The sequence below is a fragment of the Plecotus auritus genome, assembly GCF_963455305.1.
Source record: "Plecotus auritus genome assembly, chromosome: 2".
Taxonomy (NCBI): domain Eukaryota; kingdom Metazoa; phylum Chordata; class Mammalia; order Chiroptera; family Vespertilionidae; genus Plecotus; species Plecotus auritus.
Window position 1 is genome coordinate 14332491 of NC_137771.1, and position 19323 is coordinate 14351813.

Genomic DNA, 19323 nt, shown 5'->3' on the forward strand with positions numbered 1-19323 from the left:
AACTAAAGGAAGTCCAGAATAATCAAAAAGACTCCTTAGAATGTCCTACTAGAATCCTCAAAAGTCCATGCCTCCTCCCCTCCTCCTCCCTAAATATACCTCCTGATAATAGTATCTAATGCTTATATATTATTTCATAGTACAAAGTGCTTTCACTACCATACTCTCAACTCATCCTCACAACAATTCTATGAGGAGGTATTATCAAATCATTTTATATGTAAAGAAACTGAGGTTCGTATTTTAAATAATTTGCTGACCTAAGGCAATGCTACAAGCAATTAAAGGAGAACTTTTACTTTCATTTGTAGCCTTTTTCTTCAGTGCCCAGGAGGAGAAACAGGAACATTACCACTACCCCTCCCCTGCCCTCCACAAGAGATGAATTAGTCACTAACTGTTTTTGCTTCATTGATCTTACTATTAAATTTTCCTTATTCCCATGAAAATCAGGTATACAGATTATTTAAGCAAAGAGATAAGGCCAGCCCAATAAGAAAAATCCCAAAACTATGAACAGCCACATTCAGAAGCTGCTGGCTAACATTCTTGTGTATAAAGCTAAAGAAAAGAAAGCTTGCTCTCACAGGGAGCTATAAACCTTACTGACGAAGTGGCACTTAGGTAGTTAGTTATGCATGACTTAGTTCGTACTTGTTTTTATTTTTTCTTCAATAATTTGTACCATCTATTGTCTTCCCCATACCATTACAAATTCTGCAAAGGCCACATCTTAGGAAGGTCTATCTCCTGTAAATGCGTATATAGTACCCAAACTAGAATGGACCACTAGACATGTTTTACTGACCCAGTAATTTATATAAACTGCCTTTCCCAAAATTAAAAATTACAATACTTTAAAAGTAATCAACAAGTTGGCATTCTTCCACAGAATTAACATATATAAAATCTAGTCTCTAAGAAACAAACACCAAAGGACACTTAGCACCTACCTTCATGCATTTGATGGGCACTTAATAAAGGTATGCCAAATGGATGATAACTAAGAGCTTAAAATCCAATAAAAATCACTTAAGGCAGAGTAAAATAACCAAGAACCAAGAGATGGGTAGAGAATGCCAACTGAACTGGAAAAACAGCCAATCAGAGTCTAAGGCAGTTCCACCCAAAGTCATGCTTGGTGTCCCAAAAAGGAACACTGGATTTAAGCACCTCATTACACCTACAGCAGAGACCTATAGCCCAAGTGTACACTAAGGCAGGGGTCCACCATACAGGTTCTCTCTTGTCCATGAGCATCTCAAGCAGCAGCAGCTCACCCCTTCCCCCCAATTACTCCACACTACCAACCAATGCTCTGAGGCCCAGCCACAGGGCTGCAGGAGTTAAGCCAAGTAGTACTAAAAGTTTTTTCTGGCACAAGCCTGAACCGATTAGTTTAGGTTACAAACACAACTGCAAGATTCCACTACACTGATGAAATTACTCTTTTTCTGCAAACTAAAAATAACCTATTTATCAAATTAAGATCATTCCTCAAATATTTTTGTTCTTTCAGCAACTCAAAGTTCCATTTTCTCAAATACTTCATCTGGAGTGTTTTATTGGATCCAAATCTCCCCACATCCCCCCAGATTCCCCACTTCTCATCCTAATCCTATGAACACAGCAGGAGATCTAAACCCCTTTCCTCACTCCAGCTTGTAAAGTTTCTTTTCCAATAACAAACATGGACAAAGCTTTGTGGTTCTTGCCTTGTGCAAAGCCACAACTGGAAGACCGCTGAGTTGCAGCAAAGAATAATGAAAAGCAAAATGAAAAAAATGAAGGACAAGACAGGGCATGATCAGGAAGTCAGCTAAATGCTTTTCATTCAGGCAGGAATGAAAGGAACCCCACCCACTTAGAATAGGGCATTCGGGTGAATGGTTTCCAGTACAGACAAAGCCAGACTGTACTTTATCACCTTATAATACAGCCATCAAGCCTGCTCAGGGAGATTCATAATCAAAGAGCTCTGAACAACCTACGAGAATCATTATTCTAAGGTTGAAGTGGCAATTTCAAGGGAAACAAACTCGCATAAATTAAACAAGTCAGACCTCTCAAACCTCAATTGCAGATTTTCTAGTCATAAAGGGTTCAGAGGGGCTCAAATCATACCACTGGGAAGTGGGATTTCCAAGGAAGCTTGAATTCCTGACCTCAGTAGCTCTCCCCGCCTGGGATAAGCCAGCACTCCTTTTCCAAAGGTGGAAACACTATGAACTTTGAACTTCCTTATTATAGTAGTCCCTTGTTCTTTAAAATAGCATCAGAAGAATGCCACAATACTGTGCCACCTTATATCAGCAACTTTCACCCGTTTTCATCTCATGACACATGTAAACTAGTTAGTAAAATTCTGTGGCACACCAAAAAAATATTTTTGCTGATCTGAGCAAAAAAATAGGTATCATTTTAATTCATTCATACTAGACAGCTATTGTGTTGGCTGTTGTCGTTTTTTAATTGACAATCTAAGGGAAATAAACTATTTCCTGACTAAATAGTCAGGGATTGCATGTTTTAAAAATTCTTGTGGCACAATAGTTGAAAATCACTGTCCTATATAAATCTAACAAAGCATTTGCTAGTCTAGAACAGTTACTTGAGATACACATTAACATACTTCCTACAACTTCCAAGACTTCAATAACCCTTATTTTTAATCGTTTACCGTCTCTTTAAGATAAAACAAAAGAAATAAAAAACCTGGCTTATTTATAAAAACCACACTCTCAGAAACATTACTCCTAGAAAAAAAAAAAAAAAATTAGCCTGAGACCACCCAAGGCGTATTGTGGTAACAGTTCCAATGTAGAATCTATTCTGTGTGTCAAAGCAAACTGCAAGCTTGTGGCCATTCCCGGATTCATGAAATCAAAGAGAATCAGAGCTAGAGAGATCCCTGGATCAACTATCATCCAGTCCAGCCTTTCATTTTAAAGATGGGGGAAATAAGGCCCAAAGAGATGAAATGGAGACTTGAATCAAAATTGGGCCTAAGACTTAGAATCCAATCCACTCAAGCCTCTTCTGCCACACTATACCTCTTGTAAGACTACGTTTACAAGAGTGAAGTGGCTAAGGAAAAGGAGAGAAAAGAAAGTAAATACGCGTACAATAGTTTATTCTTGAATTGTTATTTATTTTACTAGAGGCCCGGTGCACAAAATTCGTGCATGGGGGGGGGGGGGCGGTCCCTCAAGCCAGCCTGCACCCTCTCCAATCTGGGAACCCTTGAGGGATGTCCGACTGCCCGTTTAACGGGCAGTCGGACATCCCTCTCACAATCCAGGACTGCTGGCTCCCAACCGCTTGCCTGTCTGCCAGCCTGATCAGCCCCTAACCACTCCCCTGCCAGCCTGGTCACCCCCAACTGCCCTCCCCTACTGGCCCTGTCACCCCTAACTTCCCTCCCTTGCCAGCCTGGTCACCCCCAATTGTCCTCCCCTGCAGGCCTGGTCACCCCCAACAGCCCTCCCCTGCTGGCCCGGTCACCCCCAACTGCCCTCCCCTGCAGGCCTGGTCGCCAACTGTCCTCCCCTGCAGGCCTGGTCACCCCCAACAGCCCTCCCTTGCCGGCCTGGTCACCCCTTAACTGTCCTTCCCTGAAGGCCTGGTTGCCCCTAACTGCCCTCCCTTGCCAGCCTGGTCCCCCGCAACTGCCCACCCCTGCAGGCCTGGTCACCCCCAACTGCCTTCCCCTGCTGGCCTGGTCCCCCCCAACTGCCCTCCCCTGCAGACCTTGTTTCTCCCAAATGCCCTCCCCAGCAGGCCTGGTCACTCCCAAATGCCCTCCCCTGTAGGCCTAGTTGCCCATAACTGCCCTCCCCTGTAGGCCTAGTTGCCCATAACTGCCCTCCCCTGCTGGCCTGGTCACCCCTAACTGCCCTCCCCTGAAGGCCTGGTCACCCCTAACTGCCCTCCCCTGAAGGCCTGGTCACCCCTAACTGCCCTCCCCTGCAGGCCTGGTCACCCCTAACTGCCCTCCCCTGCAGACCTGGTCCCCCACAACTGCTCTCCCCTGCAGGCCTGGTCCCTCCCAACTGCCCTCCCCTGCAGGCCATCTTGTGTCCATATGGGGGCAGCCATCTTTGATCACATAGGGGCAGTCATCTTGTGTGTTGGAGTGACGGTCAATATGCATATTACCCTTTTATTATATAGGATTATTTTCCATATGAACAACTGTAAACCTACTTTTGCCCCACCCTGTACTTGGTACCATGCCAAAAGACCAACTCCTTGTGAACTCTCCTCCTCTTCTGCTGCTTTGCAATATGACTCAGGACCAGTTACTGTTCCTCCCATCTGCCTTAATTTCAAGAGTTCTCTTAAATTTTACCTAAGTTCTACGAAAAGTAAGACATAAATTGCCATTCACACCCTAATAGGGCCTCCCAAACACTGGAAAGGCAAAGTCAAAAACAACCAACAGCATGGAATGACTACAAGAAACCCTTGAACAGAAAAGGTAACATTCTTTGGGAGAAAGGAAAACATTTTATCATATTTTCTTCTTTTAAAAAATTTATTGATTTTAGAAAGAGGAAGAGAGAAAATATCGATTTGTTGTTCCACTCATTTATGCATTCATTAGTTGATTCTTATATGTGTGCCCTGACCAGGAATCGAACCCACAACCATGGCATATTGGACCAACGCTCTAACCAACTGAGCTACCTGGCCAGAGCCAAAAAGGGGCACATCTTTTTAAATATATATATCTATATATATAAAAGGCTAAGCGACCATCACATCCGAAACAACCAAACGGACGACCAAACAGTCTGTGTGGGGCAACCAGGCCGGCAGGGGGGTTAGTGAGGGACAACCAAATGACTGAGCAGCAGGCTGCATGGGGCAACCAGGCCGGCAGGGGGGTTAGTGAGGGACAACCAAATGACTGAGCAGCAGGCTGCATGGGGCAACCAGGCCGGCAGGGGGGTTAGTGAGGGATGGCCAAACGACTGAGCAGCAGGCTGCATGGGGCGACCAGGCTGGCGGGGGGGGGGGGGCCCCAGTTGGGGGTGACCAGGCCGGCAGAGGGGGGCAGTGAGGGGCAACCAGGTTGGCAGAGGGGGGGCAATTGGGAGCGACCATGCTGGCAGGGGGTGCAGTAAGGGGCGACCAGGCCAGTGGGGGGGCATTAAGGGGTGACCAGGCCGGGGGGGGCAGTTGGGGGCGACCAGGCCAGCAGGGGGGGGTGCCAGTTGGGGGCAACCAGGCCGGCGGGGGGGGATCAGTTGGGGGCTACTACGCCTTCAGGGGGGCAGTTGGGGGTGACCAGGCCGGCGGGGGGGGTTAGTTAGGTGTGATCAGGCAAGCAGGCAGGTGAGCAGTTAGGAGCCAGTGGTCCCCGATTGTGAGAGGGATGTCCCAGCTTGGAGAGGGTGTAGGCTGGGCTGAGGGGACCACCCCCACACCCCGTGCACGAATTTCATGCACCGGGCCTCTACTGTGTGTGTGTGTGTGTGTGTATTTGAGAGAGAGAGAGAGAGAGAGAGAGAGAACACCAATAGGCTGCCTCCTGCATGCCCCCTACTGGGCATCAGACCTAACACCAGGACAGGTGCCCTGACCAAACTGGCAACCTTTTGGTGCACTGGATGGCGCCCAACCAACTGACGCACACCAGCCAGGGAGAAAAGGGCACTTAAAAAAAAAAATGACTCAAATGGATGGCCCATTGAAGGAAACCACAGTTCCAGGCTTCATATTCTAGTATCAAGGCCTTGGAGAAAATTTCATTTCTCTGAATTTTGGTTTCTTTAACAGTAAAATAAAAAGTATAGACTTTCATTCATTCTAAGGCCCTTTTAGTTTCTAAAAGGTTCAACCTCTTTCCAAGAAAGGAAGACAGGAGCCCTAACAGTACCCAAAAGGCAAGGTACTTAAGTCTTAGGCTTAACTACTGGCCTGGAGATGGGTCCTGGTAGATAGACTTCCTAGCTATGAGTCTTCCCACAACCTGACAACGAACATCAGTGGTACCACTAAAATTAAACATGGGGGACACAGTGCATACTTTCTTCAACAGTGTGTCCACCCTTAAGGATCTGGTTTGACCATCTGCAGATGGTTTAAATTTGCCATTGCTAGTTGTTTCCATCCCTTTCCTTGCATCAAATTAATATTTATTGATGTCTACTATTAAATATATTAAATACCTCAATATCTTTATTCTGTTTTCTCTTTCATTTAGCATTTTGCATATTAGAGATTTAAAGACCTATGAAAAAAATTTAAAACAAACACAATAACTAGAATTTTCAACTAACAGAACACAAAAAAACTACTGAATATAAGCAAGTTTTTTTCTAAAGCACATCAGTCTATATAGCCAATTCAGCATTCTCCTTTCAAAGGTTGCTCCTTCCTAGGGATGTGGCTGATGGTGAAAATGCAAAATAATGAAAGCAAAGAGGACAATAGTTTTGTTTTCTGCTGACTTATCAACACATCTTAATATGGAAGCTACAGTGTAACAGAGATTAAAGCCAAGAATTAAATCAAGCAAAAGGAAATGCAAGCTCCAATGGAAATTATGAAAAGTAATGAATCTTAAATAAGCAGGTACTTGCCTGGCCACCCACTAAGCCTGGAATAAAAATGATTTCTATCAACAAGATTACAAACAGTAATTTTCAAACTTCAGTATGGATATGGAATAACTTGTTAAAATTTGAGGTACCATCCTCAAATATTCTGATTTATTGGACCTGTTGTGGAGCCCATAGATTCACATTTATATTCTGATATAATCCAAGACTATATACTACTTTTCAAAGTACTATGTGTGGTGAGGGGAGAACTGTTAAGTCTCCTGGATACCTAAATGTTTATTTTCTGGAGTGGTGTAACCTCTAGTATATGTTCCAAAGATGACATGAAGGCTGATTTTCAACTGTACCAGACCCACTCCATCCCTACAATAGACACTTGAGAATTAATATGGGCTAATTTCAATCATGTTAACTAGGAAATCCTCTCCTCCACCACCTCCTAAAGCAACTTTGTGAAGTCAATGCTACCTCCACTCTTCCTACCAAAGACCCTTCTAAAGGGGGTGAGTGGAAAGAGACCAACCAAAGAACTTGTATGCATAACCCAGGGACACAGACAATAGGGGTGTGAAGGCCTGAGGCAGGGGGACTGGCTATAAGGGGTCAAAGGGAGAAAAAAGGGGACATATGCATACTTTCAACAATAAAGATTTAAAAATAAATAAAGGGTTACTTAAAAATCCATCATTTGATGTGCTGGGGGTGAGAATGGCCTGGGAGAGGTCAATGGCGGGGGGGGGGGGGGGAGAAGGAGACATATGTAATACTTTAAACAATAAAAAATTTAATTTTTTTAAAAACATCATCATTTGGACTCTCTTTTTTAGAGGGTCACTCACTGGCTTTATTCTGGGCTCTGTTCATTTGTTACTTCTCAGAGAAGTCTTCCCTATCATCCCTAAGTGAGATCCTCTCTAAAAATAAGCATACACACCCCAGCCCCAGCCAGTGTGGCTCAACTGACTGGGCATCCTCCTGTGCACCGAAATATTGCCAGTTCAATTCCTGGTCAGGGCACATGGCCAGGATGCAGCTCAATCCCTGGCAGGGAGTGTGCAGGAGGCAGCCCATCAATCGATGTTTCACTCTCACATCAATGTTTCTTTAATCTCTCTCTCTCAAAAATTAATTAATTAATTAAAAATATTAAAATAAAGCAATAAAATAAAAATAAACACCCTGAAAACAAGAGGTTGAGGACTGGCTTAGCAATAAACCAGTTCACGCCGGAGAGCGTCTCGGTCGGACCCGGCCGCTCGACGGGACTCAGGAAAACCTACCACTAGGTGGACGCCCATCTGTCATCATGGGTAAAGGAGACCCCAACAAGCCGCGGGGCAAGATGTCCTCGAATGCTCTCTTCGTGCAAACCTGCCGGGAAGAGCACCAGAAGAAACACCCCAAGTCTTCCATCAATTTTTCCGAATTCTCCAAGAAATGTTCAGAGAGATGGAAGACCATGTCTGCAAGGAAAAGTCAAAGTTCGAAGATATGGCAAAGAGTGACAAAGCTCGCTATGACCGGGAGATGAAAAATTATGTTCTCCCCAAAGGTGACAAGAAAGGAAAGAAAAAAGATCCAAATGCTCCTAAAAGGCCTCCATCGGCCTTCTTCCTGTTTTGCTCCGAACATCGCCCAAAAATCAAAAGTGAACACCCTGGTTTATCCATTGGGGATACTGCAAAAAACTGGGTGAAATGTGGTCTGACCAATCAGCCAAAGATCAGCAACCATATGAACAAGAAGCAGCTAAGCTAAAGGAGAAATATGAAAAGGATATTGCTGCATACCTGAAATGGGAAAGAAGGGCCCTGGCGGGCCAAGTAGCTCAAAGAAGAAAAATGAACCAGAAGAAGAGGAAGAGGAGGATGATGATGAGGAAGAAGAGGATGAAGATGAAGAGTAAAGGCTGTCCTGTAATGATGTGTGCGGAGTATGTGTGTGCGCTCTCAGGCAATTGTTTTTGCTAAGAATGTGAACTCAGCCCTAGCTGGTTTGGATCAGTGGATAGAGCATCAGCCTGTGGATTGAAAGATCTTGGGTTTGATTCCAGTCAAGAGCACATGCCCGGGTTGCAGGCTCGATCCCCAGTAGGGGGCGTGCAGGAGGCGGCCGATCAATGATTCTCTCATCGATTTTCTCTCTCATCATTGATTTTCTCTCTCTCCATTCCATTCCTCTTTGAATCAATCAATATATTTATTTTTTTAAAAAGAATATGAATTCAAGTGCAGCTCAATATTAGCTTCAGTATAAAAACTGTACAGATTTTTGTAGAGCTGGTAAGATTCTTTGTAGAGAAAATACTTTTATAAAAAATGCAGGTTGTAGCTTTTTGAGGGGCTACTACATACAGTTAGATTTTAAGGCTTCTGATGTTAAATGTGTATAAATATTTAATGTTTCTTTAATTTATTGTGTATGGTAGCACAGCAAACTCATAGGAATTAGTATCAGTAGTTAATTTTGGGTTTTCTAGACTGTTGCATTTTGTGTTTTATTTTATAATAAAATTATGTATATTAAAAAATAAAAACACCCCTTCTCTAACTTGCTACTTGTCTCTCCTGTTTTACTTCTCCCATGGTACTTAGCATTACCTGAGAGTCACTGTATTTTATATTTATTTGCACTCTCCCTCACTAGAACGTAAGCTCTACAATATCAGAAAAGAGGCTTTCCACCACTACCACTGTATTCCTAGTACCCAGAACCATACCTAGCAAGCATGCAGTAGGTGCTCCATAAATGTTTACAGATGAATAAAGCACTACTTCAACAAACAAAGTAAGTTCTTGATCTTTTCATCCTATCCTATTCAGTTCACCTGCCACACTCACAGTCATCAAACATTTCACCCTGGGAGGCAAGTCTTCCTGTTGATGGTGACATCATTCAGGAAACTGAATCTAGGTGCCAACCCAGAGAGGTATCCTGCCACCTGATTTCACTACTCTGTGGTAACCTGAGATTCTCCCCCCTCAACTAGAGGTTTAAAAATCCATCCTACAAATGTTTCCAAATGACTTATACATACTGTATAGGAATGACTTGGCTTCTACTATGTGAGGAGTCAAATACAATGTTGGCAAACACCAGTGTGAGAACTGCAAGTTTCAACAAAAGCAGAACACAGTATGTTGGTAGCCAGTATCACTTCACTCTATTCTGTATCAAGTCAGCCAAACACTTTCTGTCAAGACTCAGCTAACTCTGACCACACACAAATATTTGTCTATTCATTTGCTTATCACAATAATCCTACATAATAAAAAGCTATTATGCAAATCAACCGAACGCCAGAACGACCGATCGCTATGACGCACACTGACCACCAGGGAACAGACGCTCAACACAGGAGCATGTCAGTGTGCTCCCACAGGGGGAGTACCTCTCAGCCAGAAGCCCTGAGCCGGGCTCCCATCTGGCGAGCATAGATGCAGTGGCAGGAGCCTCTCCCGCCTCCACAGAAGGCGGACATCCCCCAAGGGCTCCCGGACTGCGAGAGGGCACAGGCCAGGCTGAGGGACCCCCCTGCCGAGTGCATGAATTTCATGCACTGGGCCTCTAGTATCTTATAAAGCACATACTATGCTTTATATATATCACCCTAATCCTCAAAACAGTTCTTCCTACAAGATAGGTATTATTATCTCCATTTTATAGATGAAGAATTTGAAGCTCCAAGAAGTAATTTGTAAGTAATAAATAAATAGCAGGCTGGGATTCAAACTCAGGTCTACTTGAGTTTAAATCCTTGCTTTTTTTCATTGTAACACTTTCATTCCTAAGGCTCCGCCCATCACCCATCGCCTGTGCTACACATGCCATACAAAAGACATCTGATAAATGTTTACTGATTCCAAGAGAGTTAAATAAGATATTTTAGTTCAAACGCAAGAATCTGCCTAAGATGAAATTCTTTAGTCCAACTTTAGTTTTAAAACAAAAAATCAAGCTCATTCAACTCCCTTTGAATAATAAGTATTGGAAAATATAGCCTTTTCAGTTAAAAAAAAAAAATACTGGGTTTATTCCAAAATGGAACCTATCAAAACATAATGTATTACTATGGAAATCTGGATATAAAGCAAGTGAAACTACAAAAGCAATGTTGTTTAATACACTAAGAGGTGGACATGAAGTAAAATCTGAACTCAAGTTGCAGCTCTAAAATAATTCTTGCCTCCCCAACGAACAATGGTACCCCAGCCCTAACCGGTTTGGCTCAGTGAATAGAGCGTCGGCCTGCGGACTGAAGGGTCCCAGGTTCGCATCCGGTCAAGGGCATGTACCTCGGTTGCGGGCACATCCCCAGTAGGGGGTGTGCCGGAGGCAGCTGATCAATGTTTCTCTCTCATTGATGTTTCTAACTCTATATCCCTCTCCCGCAGCTGATCAATATTTCTCTCTCATTGATATTTCTAACTCTATATCCCTCTCCCTGCTTCTCTGTAAAAAATCAGTAAAACGTATTTTAAAAAGAAAAAAACAATGGGCCCTATAATTCAAATGTAATAATGCCTTTAAAAACACTTCATAAACTGTAAAGTGTTATACAAAGATAATTATTAGTGTAATTTGAACCTTGATGACAGAATAAAAGCCTCATATAAGATTCAACTTATAAAATCAACATTATTAAAAGTCCCAAATGTATCTGGATCATTAAAAGAGGTAAGTGTCCTAAACTCCAACTAGTTTATCCTTAAAAAAAGAGAGGATGTATGTCCTGACTGGTTTGGCTCAGTGGATAAGAGCGTCAGCCTGCGGGACTGAAGGGTCCCAGGTTCGATTCCGGTCAGGGGCATGTACCTTGGTTGCGGGCACATCCCCAGTGGGGGGTGTGCAGGAGGCAGCTGATCGATGTCTCTCTCTCATCAATGTTTCTAACTCTCTATCCCTCTCCCTTCCTCTCTGTAAAAAATCAATAAAACCTATTTAAAAAAATAAATAAAAGAGAGGATGTGGTTTACCCAATTATGAATATTTTTATGTCTAAGTCCTATTTCTCCAACTACATTATTAAGTTTCTTGACGGCAGAGAACTGAGATATAAACATCAATATATTGTTTTGTTTTGAGAAGGACTAACAATAATCTCACCACAAGGAATGGGGGTAATGGCAAGGAGACTGAACTCTTCTATATCCACATAATAATTCCCTCCTTTCATGCTAAGGAACTTATCCATTCAGAACAGTAGTTGCCAGGTCTATAAAATGGGTTGATAAAGAGTCCAGATAATTTCTTCCAGCTATAAAAGCTATGATTCCTAGGGACAGCCAATAAACACTATCAGTATAAGCCTATATATTGGCTTAGTCCTCCACAGCTAACGAGAACTAAGCAGAGTACAGAAAAAACTCTCAATAATCTTAAATAAAAGACTACTAGTATATATAGCATTGGTCCTAATTAATGCCATAAAAATGCATTTTATCAATGAGATTGGTAAGGAATGATAAGATCTTTTTACAGCCAGTGGGGTATGGGTAAGTGAAAGAGGTGAATTAATGTGAAGAGTTAGCTAGTTAGTTAAGCTATTGGAATTGTGTATATGTATGTATATGTGGTTGTATTTTAAATAATGATCAAGATAAGAAAATCTCATCATTAGGCTCACCATTATTTGTAGCCCTCAATCATAAATGAGCATTGCCCTATCAAAATTCAGATTATAAAGATAATAATGAGATTTGCAATCTTACAACAGCATAGCCTTTTTTCTTATAGTTTCAACATTTTCCTCAATCCACCTCTCAACAAAATCCTCCAACTACTCAGCATCTACTAAATAACAAACCCCACCCCACCAAACTTCCTAAGGAAATAAGAACACTTAAAAGAATGTTGTTTTCCTGATTCATTCATTTTTCTGCATCTGTTTCTATATCTATATACAAACCATCTGCCAGAATCACAATTCAATTTTACATCTGCAAGTGATCAAGGCTGTTAAAATTTCAAAGAATAAAAGTGTACACACAGTAGACAATAAATATTAGTTGAGTATATAATAACAGATTTAGAATACAAGTGACCAAAATATAAATTAAGATTTATGAGAAGTGCCCACTACAACTACGCAGGGGTGGGCAAACTTTTTGACTCGAGGGCCACAATGGGTTCTTAAACTGGACCGGAGGGCCGGAACAAAAGCATGGATGGAGTGTTTGTGTGAACTAATATAAATTCAAAGTAAAGGAGCGGAGGGGAGAGCAAGAGAACCGGATAGAACAGCCGGATCCGGCCCGCGGGCCGTAGTTTGCCCAAGGCTGGACTAAAGTATAAGTTCTTTAGTCTGTCACTCAAGGCCCTGGCATGCTGGCCATTATCTTTTTTCCTTTTCTGGACAGACTGACCTATTCATTATTTCCTAAGTACAAACTCCTTCATGTTACACCTTTGCCCAGACATTTCACCTGCCTGGAATCACCTCCATCTCATCAAACCTATTCAAAAACAATTCAAATGTCACTTCCTCAGAAATGCCTTCCCTGACAATCCTAGCCAAAGATGCAACCGCCTTCTCTCTTGTTACTCCCTACTGTATCAAACTGTTTTATTTTCCTCTCTCTACTTGAAAGTATTCTGTTGATATTTTTACTGCTTGTCTCTCCCAACTAGCATGTAAGCTCCATGAAGACAAGAATTCTGTCATTCTTGGTCACCACTGTACCCCAGTACCTAGAACACTACCTACCTGGCATGCAGAAGACAGTCAATAAATATTAACCAAAACAAGAGAGATTGAGTTTGTTTCCTCTCAGCTAATGCTATAGTTCTTCTCAAGAGCATGAATAATGTTTTCTACTTCCTTCATCTCCCACAGCATCTAACCAACTAACTGCATTGGAATCGCCCAATAAATGCTCAATTATAGTCTTTTCTGGCACACCCTTCCAGTTATATCTTTAATTAAGTAAAAAATATGCTTTAGCCCCCACTAGTTTAGTTCACTGGATAGTGTCAGCCCCCGGACTGAAGGGTTATCAAATAGTTAAGAAAAATTGGATACAGATATTTATAGCTACACAAATATGAGGCAAACAGTGAATTATTGAATCCAGGTGAAAGGTATGAGTATTTATTAGACTACTGTATTATCTTTTCTGTAAGTTTGAAATTTTTCATAAGAAGTTGATGCGGGGAATGTTTCTCTTAAAAGATTAATATGTGCATTTCTCTAAGCTGTAACTACTTGGTAGGTTTACAATACAAGTTTTAACATATAATTAGACAAAAACTGATCCTGAGATTATTATAGGATCCACAAAACGAACCACTGAAAACACGAGAAATATCAGCAAAGGAGGTAAGGAACAGTAAAAACTACCCAAGGAAAAGACAACTAACTTCCAGTCTAGACTAGGCCACATCCTTTCTTAAGTAGCTCTGGGCTCAGAAGAGTCTGAGCTCAGAAGCGTCTATGATGGGAAACTAAGCCACAGAAATGCAGTGACAATATCTATGAATAGAGCTTTCTAAGTTCACAAGTATTTTGAAAACACAATTTGGTTTTTATTGCTGTTATTATTAAAGCAGATGTTAACAATTATAATCACAACCACCAAAGTATAACTGATTCAGACAAGGATCATTGGCAGATGCTAAAACATTTGGTAGGAGAATAGGATATTCACATTGTTTAAAAGTCACCCCACAAATTAGTTACATAGAACAGTAGGTACCTTTACAATGGAGATCAAATTTACCATCAACATTAATGGGACAGACTAATATTATGTGCCTCCCTGTATGACAGACACAGCATCATCTATGTACTATTTCTTACTAAAAATGTTTACACTGCATCTAAACATGATAAAAACAATCCGACAAATCCAATTTGAAACCACACCATAACTTGACAAGTGTCAGTTTCTTACAGGTTAGCTGCAATGTGGAACCTGAAGCCATATACATTAACTTTTTATATTCTGTTACATTAAAATCAATTGGTCTACCTTGCCCTTTGAAAGGATCTTTTACCCAAGCATGATTTTACAAAATCATGCATTGATCATCTGGGATACTAGTTCACTAAGCTGACAGATATGTGGATCTTCTAAATGTTGACACATTTCATTGTCCAATATCAAAAAAATCACTTTGGCCTTAGCCAGTTTGTTTCAGTGGACAGAGCATTGGCCGTGGGACTGAAGGATCCAGAGTATGATTTTGGTCAAGGCACATGCCTTGGTTGCAGGCTCGATCCCTGGCCCTGGTCCGGGCGCATGTGGGAGGCAACCAATTGATGTTTCTCTCTCTCCTCCTCCCTTTCACTCTCTCTAAAAATCAATGGAGCCCAATCGATGTGGTTCAGTGATTGAGCACTGACCTATAATTCTCTCTCATCAATGTTTCTATTTCACACAACTTTAGTGGTGATCTTAAAGACTATCTAGTCCAAATCACTTTTCAGATGAGAAAACCGAGACCCTGAAAAATTACATGATATGCCAAGGTCATACTATCTGGCTATGGCAATGCTAGGTCTAAAACTCAAATTTCCCCAGTTCCTAGTCAAATACTCAACTACCTTTCATATAACCCAAGGCTTCTAAAACTGCATAACTTCAGTATAACCTGTAGTATGGCAATCACTTCAATCATCATATGCTCTTTCAGAACCTCTAGTTCTACTATCTCATATATATGTATGAACTGGGCAATGAATTCTAGGCATATAGATTCAAAATCTCAGGGAAAATATCTGCAAGTCATATATCTAATCAGATACTAGTATCCAAAATATAAAGAGAACTCTTACAACTCAACAATAAAAAGACAAATAGCCAGCTCTAACCAATTTGGCTCAACAGACAGAGCATCAGCTTGTGGACTCAACGGTCCCAGGTTCGATTCCAATCAAAGGCACATGTCCACTGAGCCAAACCAGGTAGGGCTGCACTTATATTGTTACTAGAGGCCCAATGCACGAAGATTCGTGCAAGAATGGGCCTTCCTTCCCCTGGCTGCCGGCACCGCCTTCGCTCCGGCCGGAGCCACCTTTTCGCTCCGGTCCAAAGCTGCCTTTCCGCCTTCCCACACTGCCCAGAGGCCTGGAGTGGCTGGGGCAGTGCAGTACGCCTGCGTCGTCACCATGGTGACAATACAAGCATCCTGCCCCGCCCCCGGCCACTCGGCGCCTGTATATGCAAATTAACCCACCATCTTTGTTGGGTTAATTTGCCTACTCACTCCTGATTGGCTGGTGGGCGTCACAAAGGTACAGTCAATTTGCATCTTACTCTTTTATTAGTGTAGATAATCATTTGGTTACCTTTGTCACTTATATAAATTATGAATAGCATAAGAAGAGTATTTATCTCTATATTCCTACTTAGAGGACATGCCTTGCTCAATAATATTGAATTGAGACTCTAGTGCATTAACCTTGTGTTGGTATTTCTCTTTCTCCTGAGAGGGCATGAGTGAGAAGCTCACTTTTGTGTCTCTCTGTGTGTTTTAAAACAAACAAATAAAAATATATATTGCTATAATTCACATACTATAAAATTTTAGATTAAACATTTTATTGTGGGGTTTCTTTTTCAGTATATTCACAGGGTTGTGCAACCATTATCAATCACTATATAATTTCAGATCATTTAATCATTCCAAAAAGACACCCATGCCCTTAGCAGCAACTCTCCATTTTCCCCTACCTCCCTTATCTCCAGTCCCTGGCAACAATAATCTATTTTATGTCTCTATGGAGTTACCTATTCTGGACAATTCACATAAATAGAATCATACAACACGTAGACTTTTGTGTCTGGCTTCTTTTACTTACCACTGTGTTTTCAAGGTTTATCCATATCATAGCATATATCAGTACCAGGTTCAATTCTAGTCAAGGTCACATGCCCAGATTGTGGGCTCGATCCCCAGTAGGGGGCATGCAAGAGGCAGCCAATCAATGATTCTTTCTCATCATTGATGTTTCTATCTCTCTCTCCCTCTCCCTTCCTCTCTAAAATCAATAAAAATATATTAAATATATATATGCAACAACAGAAGTACAAAGTAGAAAAGAAGTTGAGTTATGGAGTCAGGAAAGGTTTCATAGAAGCAAAGATGTCTAAACTAGATTTTAACCCTTTGTACACCATAACCATCTATAGATGCAAACAGGATGGTTTCTGTTTTGGATGCATGGCAGTTAACTAATTAAAGAATGAGTAAAAATCCTCTCCAGCAGATTATGTGTGTATTGTGTGTGTATATGGCCCAGTGCACGAAATTTGTGCACTCAGGGGGAGGGGGTCCCCTCAGCCCAACTTGCGCCCTCTCGCAGTCCAGGAGCCCCGCTATCAATCGCCCCACAGAGGGAGGCCCGCCCACCTGCCACAGCGCCGCCAGCCAGATAGCCTGGGCCTCCCTCTGCGGGGCGGTTGATCACAGAGCTCCCCCAACTCCCAATCAGTCGCCCCACAGAGAGTGGCCTAGGCGATCATGGGGCGATGGCAGGGCCCCCTGACCAATCGCATCACACCTGCTTTGGCTGGCCTGGCGCAAGTGCATATCATAGCGTGGTCTTCCAGATGGTCATTTGGAAGGTCGTTCTGTTGTTCAGTCAATTTGCATATTACGCTTTTATTATTATAGATATACTAAAGGCCTGGTGCACAAATTCGTGCACAGGTGGGGTCCCTTGGCCAGGTCGGCAATCAGGGAGGTCTCGCCCAATCCCAAATGGGCCTGGGGGGGACACCACAGGAGGTTGTTTAAATAAATAAATAAATAAATAAATAAATAAATATTTGTATGGATTTCAAAGAGGGAGAGGGAAAGAAAGATAGAAACATCAATGATGAGAACCATTTATCAGCTGCCTCCTGCACACCCCCTCTTGGGGATTGAGCCTGCAACCTAGGCAGGTGCCCTTGACCGGAATCGAACCTGGAACCCTTTAGTCCACAGGCTGACACTCTATCCACTGAACCAAACTGGCTAGGGCCTAATATCCCAATTTTAATGAGGAACTCAACTTCAGAAAGGTAATAGTTCACAGTATTATATCTATGCATGCTGTTCAATGTCAGAAATTTAAACTCAATTAATCATTAAGACAGCCCTAAGAACTAGGTATTATTAGTACTTCTACTTGTAGATAAGAAAACTGTGACTCAGGGAGGTTAAGCAATTTGGTCATAAACAGCAGAACTAGGAATTAAATCCAGGTCTGCCTGATCCTAAAGTTCTCTTCCAGTAGATATAATTGCTTCATCTGCCCCAACCGGTGTGGCTCAATGGATAGAGCGTTGGCCTGTGGACTCAAGGGTCCCAGGTTCGATTCCGGTCAAGGGCATGTACCTTGGTTGCGGGCACATTCCCAGTAGGGGGTCTGCAGGAGGCAGCTGATGGATGTTTCTCTCTCATCGATGTTTCTAACTCTCTCTCCCTCTCCCTTCCTCTCTGTATAATTGCTTCATCTACCCTTAATCATTATTCAGTCTAATTCAATATGCTTCCATTCTTATACTCTGCATTTCTATTGACTAGTGGTAGTAATCTCTTGCCTGGACAGGTACAATACACCTTTGCTAAAGACATTGTTTCTGTGTACTAGACCTAAGGAAAGGCTAACAGCTAGAGAAACACCCCAACACAAGGTGACTGCTTCAAAAACTCTTTTCTTTTCAGGTTTTTCCAAAGGGTAGAAGAGCCTCCAGTGCTACAGCAGACTAGCCTAAGGAAGAGATGCAAAGAAATCTTTTCATCAAAGAAATGGAAAGGGCAAGTCTGACCAAGTTGTTTACAGCAATGCAGAGATCATGCAGTACACATTGCAGCAAAAGCAGGTGCTCACATCTGAGCGCCATCAAGCCGCATAAGGCCATTAAAATAATAGTAAAAAGCTAGAAGTACTTCGATCCTAAAAATGCCTCTAAAACAACTGCAAGAAATTGACATAGGACAAAAAAGTGGAATTCAATTGAAGCAGTTCGAGTTAAATCCATGAAACAACTCATATGATAGCAACAGCTCATACGGGTAGTTCACATCTCCCACTCATTTTACCCTTTTTCCACATAGAACAGGTAAGCTGTTTTCTCAGTTCCCAGCAAATCCAATGCCCTTCAAATGCTGTTTCTCTTAGCTTGCTAGATGGCCTAGGAATGACGCAGCAAGCAACATCCTCCCCTCTTCCCCTCTAACAGCAGGAAGAGAATCAAGGAACAGAAGAACCAAGTAGCTGGGAACAATCTTCCTTCTCATTCCATTCTCATTCCAAACACCACAGATTTGTCCTGCTTACACAAGAGAAGTGACTATTATGACACTCATCCCAAACCATTTTTTTTCTTTCAAACTAAAGTTAAATAACCTTTTAAATTTTATTCCATTAAATTCAGTTCTGGTGTCCTCAGACAAGATCCTTCATGGATTTCTCATCTTTAAAATAGGACTAAATATGCTACGCCAGACCAAGCATGTCAAACTCGCGGCACGCGGGCCGCATGCCTCGTTTATTTGGCCCGTGTTAGCCTTTGAGTTTGACATGCTTGCTCTAGACCCTACCTCTCTTAGTGTTATTTGAAGGAAATGTTATTTAAAGTACCTGAAAAAGTTAAAAGCATAGTAACAATAGCTACCATTTACTGTATGTTTACTTTGTGCCATTCTAAGCCCTTTGCATGAACTCATTTATTTCACAGAATACTACGAGGCAGATACCATCTTACACACAAGCCACAGCAGGATCAGGAGAAAGCAAAAGAACAGGAAGATGGCAAGT

The 19323-nt window shown here is 42.1% G+C and overlaps 1 protein-coding gene and 1 pseudogene across 6 annotated transcripts in view; one reads left to right on the forward strand and one right to left on the reverse strand.

The window, feature by feature from the left end:
* Positions 1–19323, reverse strand: part of LUZP1 (leucine zipper protein 1) — a 120788-nt gene that overhangs the window by 40406 nt on the left and 61059 nt on the right. The gene's annotated exons all lie outside the window — the stretch shown is intronic.
* Positions 7879–8478, forward strand: LOC308241970 (high mobility group protein B2-like; annotated as a pseudogene). The gene has a single exon. The product of its transcript is annotated as a high mobility group protein B2-like (transcript).